We start from the raw sequence: 16,597 nt of genomic DNA, 5'->3' as shown, positions 1-16,597 counted from the left end.
GAAAATTACATCTTCTCCCACGAGTTCGCCTTCAGCATTCACACCCCGCGTGATATTCGGCGATCGGAAAATCGTCGCTCGACAGATTTCCGTCAATTTCGCACGAATGTTTCCCCCGAATAACTTGCTGACGTTGCGGATTATTTGCGGATACATGATTTTCCGCGTCCATCTGCAATGCTGTCGTCTCTGGACTCTCCCACAAAATTCTGTGTCTCTTTACACGCTTCCTCTTGTTCTTCTTCTCGTTCTTCTCTCACGTTTCACCGTTGAACGAGATAGAAGACTGTGGTTTTCTCATTGTCCAAACGTGGGGCTACCGGTGGAGATCGGTACAATGTGATCTCCGATAATAATCACCCGTCGGGAACACAATACCCTTAAGTGGCTTCTGTTGCCAGTCGAAGGAAGTTGCGTATCGTATCTGTATAGGTATGTATACGCCTTCGTCGACGCGGGAGAGAAAGCAAAATGATATGAAATCAATTGACAGGCCAATTAAAAATCCATCAAACATCTCTCTAATTGTCTCTTACCTTTCCAGGCTTCTCGATCACGGTTCAGAAGTCAATTATCAGTGAAAAACACTGGCGGTAAATCGTTACTAATTCTTCTCACCGTCCGATTGTCAAATTCCTTATTTTCTGTTTGCGAATATCGTGGAATTGGACGAATTTTACGCTTACTAAGAACGTGGTGGAAACGTATAGATCGTTTTCTCCCTCGTTCTATAGGACCTAGTGCCAGTCCTCGTACTCTTATACACGTATAAATAAATATACGTTTGTTGTATAATTCAACCCGTTGAAGATACCGATCTCTGGGTGGAATAATTGAACGACAGCCGCATGCCGGCAGAAAACCATTTTCTGACTCACAATTGTATAACCCGGGACACGCGGATATTAAGGAAAATATTAGCAATGGAAATGAAATTTGATAAGCCTTGCCCAGCTTCACCCCCTTTTGGATAATAATTTTTTCAAAGTCCCCGCCGCTTTCTTTTTTCTATTATTTGTTCTACTTTTTTTTTCATCGTAAGTCTTACGAGACTCGAGGCTCTTTGTATAAAAACGAATAATTTAGTTCACACAACCGCGGTGAATTAATATCACTTCCTACATAGCTGCTTATTATACCGATGCGGGAACAAATGGACGTTTAATTTTGAAACGAGCCCCCGTGACAGTTTGCGTTGAAATTTTGTAATTTCGCGCTGGTCTTCCTCATCTTTGCAAAGCGCCTTAGCTATGCAAATTCTTCGCTGTCAGCATAGTTGTAAAACTATAATTTTCTTTCGAGGATGAAAAAGTATATTTATAATTAAATTCAAACAGGTCAAAGATGTATGCTGGGAATAATTTTTAAGCAGTGATTTGTATTTCTATTTTTTTTTTTTTTTAATTTTAAATCGGGTGCTATAATCGGGTTAGAATAAATATCAGTATAACAGCTGTTTATGAAAAATGTAAAAATAAAATGGCACGTATTTCATACCAAAGGAAACGTAATGAAACTACAGAGGTGAAATTTATCAACGTTTCATCCAGCTACTCACATCTTAATCGTAATGACAGCGACGTGATGATAATCCCAAATTACGTACGCATATATACATCGTGTAATACACATACATATGTATAAAAATACACAAATTAAATAAATCCAATGCGCAGCTGCTTCGGGGCTTCTTGGCGAACGAATCAAGGAAAATTAAAATTGCAAACACAGAACCGCGGTACGTCAGGCACTTGCGTAACTCTCGTGAGTTTTATAATGTGCACGTTATTATACATGCATGAATCACGTGTGCGTGCACACATTCATACTGTACACATGCATAAATATTTACAAAAGTACACACGTATGCATCTGTTAAAACACAACGCGGATAAATTTCTCTCACTGCACTGCGTTACGCGTATCATACATGTGAGTATGTATCGTTATTTATACATATATGTATGATTGTATCGTATATATACGATAGTCGTGGCGCTTTAACCCGCGATGCGAAACACGCGGCGGTCGCAAAGGGACTGGCGAGTAGCCGTCGCGACGTCGAACCACCGACCACCTCCGCCTTTCCGACGCCCCCACCGTTCCTCTTTTTCTATATCATGCTTCGCGGGTACCTGTTACATTTACTTCAATGCCCGAGATTCAAGTTCATCGTCCACGCGAGAGGTGTCGAAGTGTCGAAGAAATACTCACCGTTTGCATTTACGTCATTTCCAAGTTCTTATTAGAACTTTTCTTATTTTTTAGTTTTCTTTTATCGGTAGCGAAGGTGAGAATCGCTGGAAGACTCGTCTCGATTTCGGTCGAAGAACACATCGAGAGGATTGCTATTTTTTGTCTGGAAAGTTTAAAACGACTTTGGGGTATTGGAAATTCATTAGAGAAGCGTCGGGTGCGAACAGATTCAGTGGAGATTTATCGAAAATCGCGAAGATTATAACCAATTTTTGAAAGTTTAATTTACTGGGTCATATTTTCACACCAAAGTTATGATGGTGGCTTGAAAAGTTCCACGCAATATCTCGATTTAAATTACTTGATTTTTTTCATAATCAAACTTCATGAGTAGTGTCGCGAAACGAGAACTCGAAAAACGTTAGTGCTGTGAAATTTTGGCACATTTGCAGATTTCAGTGCTCACATTGTCCGAATTTGCAACTTGAATGATAATTAATCAGACTCGTAATATTTTTGGAACATTTACAATTGTCAACCCGCATGAAGCGCGGCTGTTTTTTGCGAACCCAACGAGATTCGAATCGATTCGATTGGTGCCAAAATAGCGATGAGCTGGACTTGCGTCATGCGTACGTGAAAGATACGCCGTACGAATGAGAATGCACGCACGTTTCACGCGTATAAATATGCATATGTGGCGGAATTTGCGCACCAAGCAAGAAGTTTCAACGATGATTAGTAAATTGGAACGATAAAAAAAGTATCAGATACTCGACAGTCAAAATTAACCAATAAACGATGCTTTGCAAGTCGTTTAATACAACCTGCAGCATCAACGTTGATAATTAACACGTTGCGTAATGGTTTAAAATAAGGTATATTGCGATACACGATGTGACTTCATCTGGCTCATCGGCAGCCAGACCAGAAAGTCGAAATTAAATTTTCGTGTCGAAATCAACGAAAATATGATTAAAAAAATTCTCGCTTGAAATGGATTAATTTTTCGACAGTCTCGTGTCGAAATAATGTATTTTTTTTCCGAACGGCTCACGTAATTCTAAACAAAACTGCATTCATCGTCTAGCTCGTAATGTATAAAATGGTGCATCGTCAATCTCAGCTCGCATGTAATAAATCGGTGTAGTGCGAGTGAAATTAAGGAGAGAAAAATGGCGATCATTATTGCCAGCATTATTCTTTTGCCCTTCTACCTTCTTCGGTAGAAGTTTAATGTTCCATAATGCACTTCGTTTCGCTGCAGCGCTCTATGCTTTACAGGTAGGTACCTACATACCGATAAGTTTATGATGCGCTAAGTCAGAAGCGATTAGACGAGCCATAATGACGACTTGAGCTCATTAGGCAGAAATATCGTCCATAGTCTTTCGACCCGGGTTTATTGCACTCTCGGCAAAATAGTCTGCGCAAATTACCGTCAACTCCGTTATCGCAGATGCATGCAGGGCATTGCCAGGCCAGCGCCCCTATATCTCCTCCTTACAAAGTTTAATGTCGAGTATGACCCGCTACGCATCAAGGAAATTGCTGCGTTCTTTCTGACTGGATTCCTCTCAATTTATACCAAGAAGGTTAATTTTTCAGAGCGTTTGCCGTTGCTCAAATCGGGATGCTGAATTTTACTCAGAATAGCTTCAGTTTCGAGGATAATGTTATGGTTCACGGTGAAAGAATTTTATCAGGAAACTGTATGCGGTACGTGTAGTTTTCCATCGTACATATTAGCGTAGCGGTGGTTTCTGATAAAAAGAAAATCTGAAAAAATGCAAAGGAGAACATCGCCTTTTTATTTTCACCAACGTTCGGGCAGAGCCATTCGTTTCATTTCGATGGTTTCCCATTTTGGGTAGGCAAAAATTCTCCAGAGCTTATCGAAATTGAAAAAAAGACAAGAAACGTAAGCCCAACCGCTGAATTCACAGCGGTATCAGGAGATCCAGCGAGTGGATCATTTATTATCATTCGCAAAAAATGTAAGGCTATAGGAAAAAGTGAATGAGGCTGGAGAAGATGAAGATGCGAGATATAGGCGAGCAGACGCTCGACTAGCCAGGTTTTATACGTGTGTACCTGGACCTCTACATCCTCAGGTAAAACGATGCGAGAAACGGTGAACGGTTCACGCAGACAGACGTCAACTCGAATCATTCGTTTCCTGGATCGCGTTACATCGCCGGGGAATTTTAATCAGTGTCAAACATGACTGTATCTGACTGCCACTTTTTTTTTAATTCATTTTTCTCCTTCTCTTAGATCTTCATACCTCACACAGTAATTGCCAATTCGCTGCAGTGCAGGGACGGTTAAACGCTCGTTCCGAACATCGCTGCTCGGATATTGAGAGATGTGTACGAATTTACCGAGGCTGTTGAGCTAGTTGGATGATCACAAAGACGACTGACTTATTGGCCTCTTGTCCGCCGAGGGGGAAGATGATTCGAGACAATTGCTAAATGGCTCGCTGAACGACGAGCAAACGGCTTCTCCTTCTTCTTCTTGCTTTGTTCTTCCTTTTTTCACGCTACATATGCACATCTGCGTTACCGCTGCAAAGAAAGCTTGACACAATCCTTTCCGGATATTCATATCGTGTTGAGAAATTTGAAAAGGTACATCAATGGATTCTAGGATATTGTTCAGAAATTAGACGTAAGTGATAGTGTTTCAGATGTGAATTAGATTTGGGAAACAAATATTAGCTCGGAATGGATTTAACATAGCAAATTGTGAAAATTCAGTCAGGTGCGGATTTGATTGAAGACCAACCTTCAAGTATTTTTGAAATGGGTCAGCGGCAAAGGGTTTGAGTGTAAGTCAGATGTCGGTAGGTATCGGTAGTAGGAATCTAGCAAAGGGTTTGAGTCTAAGTCAGATGTCGGTAAGTATCGGTAGTAGAGTAATCTGCAGCCAGAAATCTTCTTGTATAGCTACTACTAGATTTATGCGATTAAAATACACGTTTTGATCCATAGTGCAGACCGATTTATTTTGCTTAGAACGGAACCAAAAATACTGTATTTTTATTCCATTTTTATCCTTGACGATGAGCCGTCAAATCGATCGCCTATATATATTCCCGTGTCACCAGCCTTGATTCTCCCTCGTTTTTTGAACTCTGCAGACCGAGACCCTTCATCAATAATATTCGTAAGGTGCTACGTTTGTGCGGATTCTGGGCTTTTGCTTTCCTCTTTCGAGGGCTGGTTAACACAGTCTAACCATAAAATAAGCTGGCAGGAGAAGAAGGGGGAAAAAGGGGGATGCAGGCGAGCTGATAAGTGACGGGGGGATAAGGTGGAGATCGAGCGGCAAAGAGGGATAGGGAGAGATAAAGGAAATGGAAGAAACGCTGAATTCGTGGTACAAGAATGCGAACAAATTAGAGGTTTCAGCTGTCAAATCGGTAACCTCGAGATATAAATCACCGTGACAATACTCCGACCCTAGTGTCTACGACCCTAAACACTCTCGCCCTCTTCCTCTCTCTTACTTTTTCTCTCTCTCCTTTTCTCTTACCCTAAGCGTCACCCTCGAAATCCAGGGCCAAACCCTGATCGTGTCCTGTCACACTTCTGCGGCAAGTTTCTCGAGGGGTTGAACCTACCTCACCGTACAAACTCCTCCCTCTTTCGCACAATCTCTCGTCATTTTGCACCTTCGTTCGCTCGAAGTTAGGTCAACGTTTCCAGCTCCACGTTACTCAATCTTCAATCACTTCTACGCTCAATTTGACGTGGTTCAAAATTTTCATCACGTATCTCACATATTTATAGGTTCAGGAAAAAATTTTGATTTTATTCAAAGGTTTCTTCATAAATTTGCTTTCATTTAAAGTCCTGAATTATTCACAGAAACTTGTTACCACTCGTAGCAATTTTCAGGCTTACTTTTCGCGCGGTAGAGAATCACGCGTGAAGAACTTTTTTTAAATTTCATTTCTGTCTGGACCTGGATACAAAAGGGACTGGAATTAATATATACTTGAACTTTGAATTAAAAGCGATGTAGGCACTGCAATCTTACAGCTCCCAGTATTTCCAATACCTAAGCGAAAGAGAAAAAAGGACGTAGACGGAAAAAATCGACATACGTTTGCAGACTCCTTACGGATTGAATAGTAAGAGAAATTACTTTTCGTGAGTGTAGCTCAGGTACTTTGATATACGTGTGTAGGTACTTATTATAGAATACCGCGGGAGAAAAGAGAGCCAAAAAATTCTACCCGCCACCAAATACTCTTAATTCGTTCTTGCGGTGAGTGTATACACACACATCTTTCATCTCTGTTACCTCGGTTCCTATACTCATTAATATCTTGCCAAAGAATACCTCTCACAACCAACCCTTTCTTCTCGCGTCTTAATTATCCTCTCGAGCCACCTTCTGCACTGATTAGGTAAAACTAAAATTTTCTAGGCAAAAGAACTTGTTCCGTGTTGAATCAATATTATTGTTCAATGAACGTTTTAATCTTTCACGAAAGTGAGTACAAAACGAGGATTTACCGTCGGTTTGCATTTTCGCCGGAAAGTCGTTTATCAAGATTTGTAAAATCGAACGAAAATTGATAGAGTGTGGTCGATATCGCAGATATATTAAAACTTGTGGATAAATACTAACGCGACTTGCGTCACATCGCCGCGACCTAGATTTCAATCAATGCTTAAACATACGGCGGTGTGTTTTTCCAGGGTAGGTACGCTCTTATCTGTGGGGAAGGGGACGAAATTTATTCGGGCCAGTTGACTGGTACTCACGATTTTAATGGTGTCATTAAAAGATCCGACAAGTCACGCGGCATGTTTTGGCGTAATGAACACGTCCGAGACTCGGTTCGAGCTCAACCGAGAGCTAGACTCGAAGGCGAGGAGAGGGCAAAGCAGACGCGGATGATCCTCGGGCCTCGGAGCTTCGGGGTATACCCAAAGGGCATGATCCGCCCCTGCCTTCGCCATAATTCATGCCTTGGATGAATAACGATTTATTGCGTAAGTGGACTCGGTGCGTAGCTCCTCCCACGCTCCGTGTATCCACGATGTGAAATATACGTATCGACTTGTGGATGTATCAGTTTTTGAAATTGAATGAAAAACAAGAGCCGACCAATTGAACATTTCTAATCAAAGGAGCAGGTGAAAAACAAAATTATTGCAAGCCGAACGCTTATAGTCGAGTATAAAGCATAAAGCACGGCGATTGTTGGTAACGGTTGGATGTAATGGAACGATTTGTTACCGAAGTAATAGCCGTAATTGAAACCAGCCCTCCTTTTTAGTCTTTTTACTTAGAAATTTTACCTTTTTGGATTTTCTTTAATCCACGGAAAGGCTGCCGGATATTTACGGTGCTTGATTAATTCACTACACGTAGAATATAATAAACGGGGTAGCTGAGCTTCGATAATTAAAAAACGTTTCTTCAAAACAATGACCGTTATTGCCTAGGGACTATATCAATCATGATAATAATAATGACGACAGTAATTACTGCGTTGTTGCGCATATTTTAACCCCCCTGAAATGTATTTGGAAAATGAAATTAACGAAGGTGTACGATGTTAAGGATGAAAAGACACCGGGTTCTTTGTGAACGGATTATTATCCTCAATTTCCTTCATAAAACTTTGGCAAACCTTACATCCGACGTATCCATATACCTACTTTTACGGTAAGATAAAACTTTCATCTCACCCTCTCGATCATCCGCGATAATAAAACAAAATTCTGACAACGTGGCAGAGCGAATATCTTATATAATATTCCGTAGAGTCGAACGAGCTTACGTACGCATATACATCACAGCTGCAGCACTGACAATCACGTGATTAATGCTCATCGTTGGGGTATCATTTTTTCCACCGTCAATCAGGCGGCAGGTGAGCAATTTGAGAATGTCTTTCCTTCGATGCACGGTAAGCGGTACAAGATAGAAATTTGCAAAAATTCAGACGCTGCTGTTGAAAGTTGATGAAAATTTCTTTTCCCGGAGTAAAAATGTCAAGTTTCAAGACGGCTAATTACCCACAAAATCCAGGCTTGCTTGTGTGTAGCTAAAACTATAGTCCGAATTTTCAAATTTTTCAGCAGTTAGCCAGACATCGTGCGACTGTTTCCGGATTCCTAGAAAAATATCGCGTGTCTGATAGCCGTAATGCCGTGATTTAAGCGCCGTTTTACAATCTCTTGCTGTTGAAGATATGGTCAGAAACATCAAAATGGAATAACAGTTTAATTAAGAGCAAAAGGTCGTACGTGCTGATAAATACGACCTTTTGGTCCCGATGAAAATTGAAAACGTAATCTACCGCGGTAATTGCATAAGGGCGTAATCACCAAAAATTATTATCGTTATTCCTTTCATTCTGATGATCGACGATTTGGATAATCGGCGTTCAGAAAATTGATAACCTCACTGCATAACTTTGTTAGTTTTAATTTTTTATCCGTATTACTAATCTGGAAAGCGTTTACAGACAAGAAGTTAACTGTCACGACCTTTTGTTTTTATCTTCGTGAATTTTTTTCAAACCAATTTCCCAACGATTCTACACCCAAATTCCGAAACACGTGTTTCTGTTACGTCGTGTATACCGCGTGTAAAAATCCACCGCTGGATCTGGTTTGACAATAAAGCCCGTCGTCTCGGTTGGGGAGAGAGCCTTCTAAAGTCGGCTTGATTCCACCGGGGTGCATTTGACACTTTGATCCGCAGTTAGATGGCTGGCTACAGGATCCCTCCTTCCTACCCTCGGAAACCTACAGATGCGGGGGGAGCGATACCGCTAATGTTACCCTCGGCTGTACGTATCCACCGCGACGGTATGCGTGAATACAACGCCTCATTCAAGGCCGAAGCGTAGCAAGAACAAGAAACAGACGGCTGTTGGTCCACCGGTGTCACGAATCGGTCTGCTTCCGTGGGATCGGAATGACCCGAGTCGAGCACTCCGAAAGAATTTCTCTTTCGCCCTGAGAACCTTTGACCTTGAGCCGAAGAACTCGTCCTATCCTAAATTTCGTTTATTGTGTCTTGATCAGGCTCTAGAGATCCTCACGGCTTTTGCTCCTCGGCTCTAACAGAGTGTCGATCATGGACGAAGCTCGGGTTTGTAGACATGCATGTAGGTGGTAGGTGGATAGGCTGTCACAGTGTCTGAACGCGTTTCATTCCTAACGATGTCTCTGCCTCCCGGTTCCCCTCCGTGTCCTCTGACTCGGCCCTGATCCTCCACTCCTCTTCGTTCACTCTACGACATTTCCTACGAGCAGAGAGGTTGAATGTACCGCTTCTAGATCAACGCTCTCAGGTCAAATCAGACTGGAAGCTGTTCGCGCGTTATACTCGTTTCACGGCTGCTGGAACGAACGGTGAATGAAGAGTTTCGAGCTTAAGCTGCGTTTCGGTTTTCTCTCTTTCTAATTATGTCTCGCGGTTCGTGTGCGTGCACATCGGGATTTTGTAGTCTTCCTCTTTTTCTTCCTCCTTCTCTTCGTTCCATTCCAAGTTATCTTATTATGCGGCGTTAAAAGGTATCCGGTGTATCGGAACTTGCGGGCACGCGTGTGTGTTTGTGGATGGCCGAGGATCCGGGGCTGTTGAGCGTTTGAAAAACATTAAACTTTAACACGACGGCCAATTTATTATTCTTTATATTCTCGCGTCTACGCGGGTCTGGTGATATGGGCGCGGTGCTGCACCGGAGAACCTAATGCCGTTTATATCTATCTTCCTGTAGCGCGGTTGACGGGTCGTGCTTTATTACATCCGGCTACTCAACTATACGAAACGGCTAACAAAGCAGGTAAATCCCACGGCCAAGGTACAAGCGTACAAGGCCTCAAGTAAACCGGGGAACATTTGCCTCCGGAGCTGAAATCAGCGATGCCCTCAACTTCCGATTCTCTTTAACCCCTCGCGCATCTGGTTCTACATACTCATCGGTTCATTCGACAGTTCAGGCTCTCCCTTGATTCGTGAATTTCACTCCAACTTGAAGAATCTAATCATCGGCAAGCGGTTTCACCGGACTCACAAGGAAGGCATCCCAGGTCGATCTTTCCAATTTGATTGCTTTTGCGATATGCCTTAGTAGCCCAAGAACTAAGCGACGCGTATTTTTTTTTTTCCTATGTGCCATTAAACACTTTAAGAGGGTGAAACCATCATCCAAAGTAAGGCATGTCAAGGGGCGATTTGGCGATTTCACTCACATGAACATGATATTTTTTGATCAATCCAACTGGAAAAGTTTTCTCATAACGGCCAATGAGATATGTAATTTTCTTAATAAAAAAAAAAATAAATAAATAAATAAATAAACTGCCAAATCACCCATTCACATGCCAATAATAGAATTAAAAAAATACGTTTCGTTTAATTTTCAGTCTACTATAACATATTCTAAAAGAAATCAAATCGGTGAGATCGACCTGGGATACCTTCCTTGTCAGTGCTCATCTTCTCCAAGCACGTAATTTTACTCCTACACTACCTTCCTTCGGCTTTACAGTGGTCGTATGAATAACTTTCGCGCCCAGCTCTGTACGTGCATCGGCGTTTGTCCGTGTTGGGTGTACCCGGGGGAGGGATGTATTCTATGAGCATTAAACGTCGTTCCCTGCACCTGCGGTTCACCGTAACGGGTCTTGTGAATTAACGGGCCTTTGCACAATACTGCCGAGCTCTTGGACCGGATAACGTAGAGTCTGATCTTCGGGGTAACGAAACTACGAGCTGGTCTCTGGGTACCGGAAACCAGGAAGCCATCGTCTCGGCTGTCCGGATCGAAGAGTAATTATCTCGGAGAACCGACGACGCGTTTCCTTTAAAGGCACATTTTTATCCGCGACAACTGAATTCCGAACCAGAGATATGATGCACGAGCTTCTTTTGTCCTTCCAAAAATACTGCACTCGGCTTGTTTCTCGCAGCCAAGTTTAGACCCGAGACCCCGGGTTATGGATGGGGGTGTGTGCTTGCATGCCTCGAGCAACTCCTGTGCATGCTCTCATGTAAATTGCATGTGGCAATTCTCTGATCCCTACGCCCACATCTCGGCGAGTTCTCATTCTCTCCTCAACTCTCTGCCTACTTTGCAGCGCGTCGGCTCTCGGTTTACGTATAACGCTGCCAGTCATGTTTAGCGATAAACGGGCGTGCCATTCGAGTGGGGTGCAACCTTTTATATTTATAACAACATGGAGCTGCCTCAGCGATGTGGCGAGAAAGAAGAACTCCAACCGACGGTTTCATTTCGCTGCAAGCTCGCTCGCTTCGACTCGCCGCCTCGCCAAAGCGACTGATCGATGCCACTTCTTCCCGCATGCCATCGGAACCTGAAGGTAACGGTGAATTGCATCAATGTCCTCCGAGGTATTACCTGCGTTCGTGGACGGAGGCAAAAACTCGCTCGGCGGCAACGAGCCAGCGAAGATAAATTGAGATTTTCAAACCTTTCTTCCCCGTGCAGGCTTTGACTCGGTGACACGGACACTGAGGCGGCTTCCGCAGTCCGCTGTTCAGATATTTTTTCCCGTTCTTTGTGACCCTTTCGAGCAGCCCGTGACCACTCTGGCTTAACGAAGAAATTACGACTCTTTCTCGACGCTTTGTTCTTTGAGATCGCCCGCGCCTCGTGTACGTCGCGTCGTTGTGCAGACGGAAGACCTTTGTTTTCATCCCTGTAGAACAAGTGCAGCCGGGTAAGTGGGGTGAAGTGAAGAGTCGAGCCAGTCAATCCTTTTCTCGGGGGTGTTTAGCCTCGGTGCCCCTCTTTCTCATCCCACGAGTAGGTACCGGTGCGTGTCCACTTACCCCGAATGATTTCACTCGCTCGCTCCTTTGCTCGTTCGCTTGCTGATGCCACCGGGTGAAACTAAAGGGTGAAGGGTGACGGGTGGAGGGTAGCGGGCACGGAGGGCTTGAGCCTCCAGCCTAGAGGATGAAGGGCTCAGTTCTGTGGGGAGTACCGACGAGGGCACGAGCTGGTCCCTCGCTGGCCCTGCGATAAGGGTTATCAGGGCTCGAGGGCACTTCGCGAAGTGACTAGAGCCACTGCTCCGAGAACTGCCGCTGTGCCGAGTAGAAAGGGATTCGAGCTTGGCGCCGTACGATCAAGTCGTGAATCGGGTAAGTAGAAAAAAGATCTATGGAAAACACGACTTTCGTATTGGGGTTTGATACTGTAAGATCAATCGTGATTCTGCCAACATCGAGCTCGATTGTAGAAAGTCTGTTGAAAATCATTTCAGGGAGTGAAAATCATCGCGTTCTCGTAACGGGAATTCACCGAGCGAGCTCAAAGCTTTCATTAAGCACGCGGATGCGGAGATTCGAGGTACAGAGTTACCCTCTTCTGAAGTGTGGTTAGAGCTACTCTTCCCGCTGCAGTTGAGAGATGCGAGCACGAAGGCACGGGCATGCATGTACGTGCGGGCGGATACGACGTGTATACGCCCGCTCTTCGAAGAAGGAAGGAACACGAGATCTCGAGTGGAGGGAACCTGGTGAATAAAAGCGGCGGAGAGGAGAGGAGAGGAGTGGAGTGGAGAGACGGGAAACGGGAGGAGAGGGAGCTTGCTCGAGTGTGCTAATACACGGGGATCAAACGGGGTGCAGGCCTGACTTGGATGCATTAACAAACAGGGGAGTCGCCGGACAATTAGTCACTGCCTGACCCGTTCTAATTCCTTATTGATTGACAGAACCGCCGTCGCCTTGATCCTCAAGGCTTTCCGAACGTCGCGTTATGCCCACCGGGCGTAATCAGTCTGCGGATCCAATCGGATCGCAGCTCTTAATCATGCCGGACTGATATCTGGCATCAGTCGCACCTAGCTGGAGATTGTATGTTTCAATTTTTCATACTCATCGATTTCACACTCCCAACCTCCTTTTGTCTCTCTTCGTCAAGTATAACGTACCTTTCTGTCATTGCAAAGATGACCGATCATTCGTGCATGGGTCGGTTTTCCACATCCCTGTCTTCTCGTTGATCAAGGTGGCCACTGTGGACGGAGATACGAAAAAATAAAAATAAAAGATCGGTAGAGACACGAAGACTATTTCTTTCAGGATTTGAACCCGACCCTTAATGGCTCTGGCAAAAACCTCAAAAGTTCCAGCTGAAACCACACGCCCGTAATTACCAGCTCCCTGCTCGGTGTGTACATTTCATTTGGCTTTTTATCCTGACTTTATACAGCAGCGTCGGTTCATTTTTTATTTCACGAATTTGTCGAGAACCTTGAAGACGGGTTGTATTACACTATCTCACGGAGAACGATGCAGCCCGAAGGTTTCTCCTCTTCCCCGTCGATAATTACTATGTTTGAGAGGAAAAGTCTGCGGCCGTTTAAAAACCGTACCATTCATATTCCCGATGTCATCGCCCCAAGGGGTGATAAAAAAGTCACCTTGGCTTTCCGTCACTCCGGTTAGGTCTTAAAACCTCCTAATGCCTTCAGCCCGAGTCGCTGCGGGCTCCTCGTTATAAGTTCATGTGTTTTAGTCGAACTCGAGGAATTAGTGCAGCTGCAAGTTCAAGGTAAATATTGATCCAACGTGCGGGTGCTAGTTGGGAGAACACTGTAACCGCGAACCCGGAAGTCTTTAACGTGTTTAATTGTCACCGGCTAACTGGGTCAAGAGTCGTGCACGGTCTGTAAACCCGATAAGTTGGTCCATCAACTACTCCGAAATTACCACACGCGTGGCGCCACGGCGTCGAGGATTGTCATCATCCCTCATAGATTCTCTTTCGGGTGTATACATCCTGCAGTCATGCCGAGGGCCTCCGACTACAATCGATGCGATTTACCGAAACGATGTTAGTTTATGTTTAAGTTAATTCCTTACGGACCTCGCGAATAAGCCAAATCTAGCTTCACGTACAATAGTTACAAGGTATTCCGTCTAGCGGATGTAGGCTTTCGATTGAGCGCGGGTTCGTATCGAGTCTTTTGTTTGGATATCATTCTCTCGAACCTTCGTCTCTCCCCCGCCGAATTTATACCCGCCACCAAGACGTACCTTGTACGTTTGAGGATAAGCAGTAGTCTACGAAGTAATGAAATACATTCGTATTCCCGTGTGCTGGAGAGTAACGGGCAAAGGCAGGATCAGCCGAGATACGCAGAGGCCGCTCTCAAAAGGGTCGAAATATTCAGCTTTATGTCAATTCCGACGAACAGCGGAGCTCCGGGTTGCACACGGAAAACCAAGGCAATTCTTTCCGCCTCTATAAACCTCCGTCACACTCCTCAAGAAGGAATGCAATCACGCTAACGAGTGCGCTACTCCATTCTCAACGCTGAGGCATCGTGCGAGTGGGTGTATCGTAGCTTTGGAACGATGGCTTTGATAAGTATGTCGCTTTGTGTTCTATCTCTCTTTTCCCTTTCTGCGAGTTTTTCGATTCCTCTGTTTTGCGACCGAGTTTTGGTTAAGCGAGGCGGAAATTAACAGTGGGCTCATCTTGGGCGCTGCTGAGTAAGGGTACCTCCTAAAGACCTCTTACTGCTAATTGAGTAGAAATTAAGTGATTATACTCACAGTTGTTTACTCGCTCAGCTTGGGCTACACGGACAATTTGATTTCTCTCTTCTCTTCCTTACAGCGCGTAGATTTATTCGCCGGCAATTTTGCTAACGTCTCCATCACGCGCCCACGACTCACCGCTTGAGCTTGATTAGGTAGTTTTGGACAGGCCTGAGATCCTGCTGACTCAGTGGATCGGAGCGCTTCCTTCCTCTCAGCAATCAATTTCAACGATCTGTCTAATTCGTGAACGGTCCTCTGCGGTTTATGGATCTTTTATGCGCCCATAAGCTCCTAAGATCCGTAAACCCCATTCGGCCCCTATTCTCTGCAGTCTCGAGTCAACCCCCTTCACACTGCGGACAACCGAGAAACCCATGGTTGTCACGAGTTGTAAAACTAATGTAATTACAGGACAGCGCTTAGGAACAGCAGGATCGAACATTCATGTGAACTGTCATTTCTACTTATTGTTCAAAGGTCTGTTTTTTGGCAAGGTCTATCAGTTCCTTGGTCTCGGTAATTCTAGTCACGACATTGCAGACATACGTGGAACCACATACGTACACGTTATGCGGGATAAACGTTTCATCCAATTCTCGGAGTTGCCTTGGGCTGCAGGGTTCGATTTACCAATTCTGCCGTTATTACTCTGTGTGCATAGTTCACTGTGACTACTAACGGATCTACGACGTGTCCAACAAAGCTGTTGGATACCAATATATAAAGCGCAACCATTTTACGCTTTGTTCTATCAACGTTGCAATCGAAACGTGCGTAATTTGCGAGTGGAAAAACATGTGCTTTATCGATATGATCCGTCGACAGAATTTCCATCCTGAGAAAATCGGTTTTCAAACCCTCAGTTATACCAGTGCGTAGTCGAGTCGAAATGGACTCGTGAATCATCAGACGGCGTAGATGTTTAATTATGTTAGACTTGTGAGTTTCAAGTGTCCTCGGAGAAGCATTCTTGAGTGTCTGTCCCTTCAGTTCGTGGGTTTTGCGGGTGTGTATAAACTTTGGTAGGCGTGAAGTGCTTTAAAATTCAAGTATACGACACGTAAAACCGGCATTAGCTCAACCGTAGTCATCACTTCTATGGCCTTGAATTTTTTATCCGATACATTTGTAATCCGGCCGTTACGCGTAAACAAAATTTCCCGACGGAATACGCTATCGCTTTTTTCTGATCTCGATCGCGTTACACGTGTTTCATCATCATTCGGATAGATTGTCATCACATTTTGCGAAATATGTTTCCTATTACTACACATGATATTCGTCATCCACCGTCCCATGACAATGATGCGTGCTTCTCGCCCAGCCTGTAGGAGTGCACTTCGGGTTGAAAAAACAACATCCTAGTCAGCGAAAACTGATAAACAAGGTACTCGAGAACACCTGCACTGACAACAGTACAATGTGAAGTTATCTCCGCTCTACTACATGCACAGGGCGGTTACATAAGACGAGTAGTATCTCAGCTTCCTGGGGAAGACAACGAGCCTGTGACGTCAGAGTTGAGAATTATGCAACGAATGGGGTACGGAAATAATTTTCTTATTTAGTCTACAGTTGGTTCGCGTTATGAGCTGCTCATGTTACCAAATTTTCAGGGATTTTCCAGTACCAAAAACTTTGGGTGACATGGGTAAAACTATACATATATAGACTTGTTATTTGAAGTTTCGAGCTCAACGTTGCAGAGCTGGCGTTAGGCATAACGAGCAGCGTTATAACGTGAGAGAGAAATGTACGGTATGAGTTGCTTTTCGTCTTTGATGTGAATAATTGATGGTGCGAAAACGTGCATGCCGAGTAAGCCTGCCACGAGGAA

The 16,597-nt window shown here is 44.1% G+C and overlaps 2 protein-coding genes across 6 annotated transcripts in view; one reads left to right on the top strand and one right to left on the bottom strand.

Annotated features, from left to right (window-relative positions):
• Positions 1-2,023, bottom strand: part of LOC124305324 (leucine-rich repeat-containing protein 15-like) — a 117,070-nt gene extending 115,047 nt beyond the window's left edge. For 4 of the 5 annotated variants that reach the window (XR_006908364.1, XM_046764620.1, XM_046764619.1 and 1 more), the window contains exon 1: positions 1,559-2,023. The gene's annotated coding sequence lies outside the window, so the exon portion shown is untranslated. Of the gene's footprint in view, positions 1-536; positions 584-1,558 lie in introns of those variants that run through there. The other variant, XM_046764623.1, reaches the window with a different exon arrangement.
• The window catches only part of LOC124305338 (uncharacterized), a 115,718-nt gene that overhangs the window by 95,935 nt on the left and 3,186 nt on the right, over positions 1-16,597 (top strand). The window lies entirely within an intron of this gene.

Source organism: Neodiprion virginianus, chromosome 5 (assembly GCF_021901495.1).
Source record: "Neodiprion virginianus isolate iyNeoVirg1 chromosome 5, iyNeoVirg1.1, whole genome shotgun sequence".
NCBI lineage: Eukaryota > Metazoa > Arthropoda > Insecta > Hymenoptera > Diprionidae > Neodiprion > Neodiprion virginianus.
Note: the sequence above shows the minus strand (reverse complement) of the source record. Positions and strands in the feature narration are given on the sequence as shown.